The following is a 3543-nucleotide window of genomic DNA, read 5'->3' on the forward strand; positions in this document are numbered from 1 at the left end:
TACGATGAACATGAGTGAGTAGACTTCTCCTTGTCTTGGGATTGTTGGATAAGTCTAAATGACATAATCCTAATCAAACCAAGCTCTAAGCCTTAATCTTATGTAACCCTAATTTCTTATCTAAATTCACCGTTTTAACATGGATCAACCATTATCAAACTGTGGAAACGAAAGTGGAGGGTTTGATAATTGTTTATCCATTATTCCAAATATCAATTCATAAAACGAAAGTGGAGTTTTGATATTCGAACAAGTGAATTTAGACAAGGATTGCAAAGTCAGCGAAATAGGCTTTGCAATCTTTGATACATATAGTTTCGATCTTCAAGGGAACTAATAACAATCAAGTCAGCGAAATAGGCTTGGTTGTTAGAGGAACCAAAATCTAATAGTAATCAAGTCAGCGAAATAGGCATGGTTGCTAGAAGAACATAAGAGAAACTGTCTTGAGAAATTAGGTCTAACATAACATTATAAGCTTATAGTTTTGGTTTGAGAAGGACTTGTTATTTAGATGAAACCAACGATCCCAAGGCTCTTTTTATTATATTAATTTTCAACCGTTTGAAAACCCCAAACTTACAATTCTTTTCTCCTCTAATAATTTCCAAAGGTTAATTAAATTAAACTACTCCCTGTCGGAACGATACTCTTTTCATACTACTTCGGTAAGACCGTGCACTTGCGGTTTTATCTCATCAAGTTTTTGGCGCCGCTGCCGGGGAGTAAACTAATTTGATTAACTCTTTCTTTGTGATTAGAACTCTCTTCTCTTCCTCTTTTCTTCTACTTCTTTCTTTTGTATTACCACTAACTTCTTGGGTTCTCGGTTTCTTATGCGAAGAAGTAAAAGTCTCGGAGAATTTATTCCTGAGATCGAAAGATTTTTGCATAAGAAAAAGAGAGAGGCACAAAATAATACTGCTATGGCTGAACGCACTCTCAAAGAGTATGCTACTCCTTCAACGGAAGAGCCACAAGCTATTATCGTGTACCCAACGGTTGAGGGTAATAACTTCGAGATCAAACCTGCACTACTCAATTTGGTGCAGCAAAATCAGTTTTCTGGATCACCCACTGAGGATCCAAATCTCCATATTTCTTCCTTCCTTAGACTCAGTGGCACCATAAAAGAGAACCAAGAAGCCGTAAGACTTCATCTCTTTCCCTTTTCCTTAAGGGATAGAGCTAGCGCTTGGTTCCATTCCCGAGAAGTCGGTTCCATTACTTCATGGGACGATATGAGGCGAGCATTCCTTGCCCGATTTTTCCCCCCATCTAAAACCGCTAAACTTAGAGAGCAAATCACGCGGTTCAATCAAAAGGATGGGGAGTCTCTCTATGAAGCGTGGGAACGTTTCAAGGAAATGCTCAGACTTTGTCCCCACCATGGCTTAGAAAAGTGGTTTATAGTCCACACGTTTTATAATGGCTTGTCATATACCACTAAGATGTCTGTTGATGCAGCTGCAGGTGGAGCTCTAATGAACAAAAACTATACGGAGGCTTATGCCTTGATTGAAGACATGGCTCAGAATCATTACCAATGGACCAACGAGAGAGCCGTCACCGCTCCTACTCCCTCTAAGAAAGAGGCAGGTATACACGAAGTCTCTGAATATAATCACCTTGCTGCTAAGGTTGAGGCATTAACCCAAAAATTTGAAAAACTTAATGTTAATGCTGTCACAACTTCTTCTGCATCCCCTCCTTGTGAAATCTGTGGTATATCCGGTCATATCGGTGTTGATTGTCAGTTAGGTAGTGCTGCCAATATTGAGCAACTGAATTACGCTCAATATAACCAAGGAATGAGGCCAAATCAAAATTTTTACAAAAATCCTCAAGGTTCCTATGGACAAGCAGCACCACCTGGCTATACAAACAACCAGAGAGTGGCTCAGAAATCAAGTTTGGAGATTTTGTTGCAAAATTGCATAGCTAATCAAAATAAAAATCTTCAAGAACTGAAAAACCAAACGGGATTTCTGAACGACTCTCTCTCCAAGCTCACTACCAAGGTTGATTCTATCGCCACACACACCAAAATGCTTGAGACCCAAATCTCCCAAGTAGCCCAACAAGTGGCCACCTCTTCTCAAACACCAGGAGTCTTTCCTGGTCAACCTGAAACAAACCGCAAAGCCCATGTCAATGCTATTTCTCTTGGGGGCAGTAAGTTAGAAGAGACCGTTACTAAAGCCAAAAGTGTCAAGGGAGAGAATGTTAAGCTTCTAGGTGAGAGGGATACGATAAAGAAACCGCTTGATAAGAACAAAAGCCTTAACCCATTAAGGCTTACTAAGCTCAACTTGGAGGCTCAATTCGCTAAATTCTTAAACATACTTAAAAAGATTTGCATTAAGATTCCCTTTGCTGAAGCTTTGTTTCGTATGCCTCTATACGCCAAGTTTTTAAAAGAAATTTTTTCAAAGAAAAGGGTTGTAGATCACAAAGAGACAATAGCTTTAACTAGGGAAAGTAGTGCAATCGTCAAGAAGCAACCCCAAAAGCTTAGAGATCCAAGTAGTTTTGCCATCCCTTGTGTGATAGGGAAAGAGACCGTTGACAAAGCCTTGTGTGACTTAGGAGCCAGTGTTAGTTTGTTGCCTCTATCCCTCTTTAAAAAGATGGGAATAGGAGAGTTGAAACCTACCGAGATGATATTAAAATTGGCTGACCGTTCGGTCATCCCGATAGCCGGATATGTTGAAGACATCCCCGTTAAGATAGAAGGGATATACATCCCAACTGACTTTGTGGTTGTTGACATCGAGGAAGACCACGATTTCCCTATGATACTAGGAAGACCCTTCCTCGCCACTGCGGGTGCTATAGTTGATGTTAAGAGTGGTAGGATAGTTTTTCAAGTGAGTGAAGACATGGTAGGATTTGAGTTTGAAAATGTTAAGGAAGGTCCCGCCCTTTATTATTGCAATATGGTCAAAGAACATGATGTGAAAGAACGCTTTTTAGCGTCATCTACACAATACAACATCTTTGACCCTTTTTGATGGACACTTTCTTTAACGTCAAGCTAATGACTATAAAGAAGCGCTTCGTGGAAGGCAACCCACGCATTTAACTGCTTTTGTTTTGTTTTTTTTTTAGTATTTTGTAGGTGATTGTCCGAGTAGGATTCAAGAAAACAGAAAATTTTGAAGCCTCGTCCTCCAGAACCTTGGCACGGCCCGTGCTCACACTGGCACGGCCCGTGCTCACACTGGCACGGCGGTGCCAGACCTTTACTACCCAAAACAGACCATTGTTCCAGAAAGTTGGCACGACCGTGCCCGACCATCAGGTAGGTATAACCACACCTTTTGGCCTTCTTCTTCCCTCATTCTCCACCACAAACATCTCTCTACATCCAAACTTCTCTCTAAAACCTCCATAGCCACAAAACCCTAAACCTCCATTTCTATCCCAAAAACTCACCAATTCACAAAATTTCTCCACCCAACCAACCCAAAACACCATTCCAATCATAAACCCCCAATTAAAAACAACTTTCATACATCCAAACCAACATCACCCAAATTC

General features: G+C 40.6%; 1 non-coding gene across 1 annotated transcript; it reads right to left on the reverse strand.

Annotated features, from left to right (window-relative positions):
• Positions 1-1289: 1289 nt before the first annotated feature.
• Positions 1290-1396, reverse strand: LOC112417666 (small nucleolar RNA R71). The gene has a single exon (XR_003008258.1). It is a non-coding gene; the product is annotated as a small nucleolar RNA R71 (small nucleolar RNA).
• Positions 1397-3543: the final 2147 nt, after the last annotated feature.

Source organism: Medicago truncatula, chromosome 8, assembly GCF_003473485.1.
Source record: "Medicago truncatula cultivar Jemalong A17 chromosome 8, MtrunA17r5.0-ANR, whole genome shotgun sequence".
Taxonomy (NCBI): Eukaryota; Viridiplantae; Streptophyta; class Magnoliopsida; order Fabales; family Fabaceae; genus Medicago; species Medicago truncatula.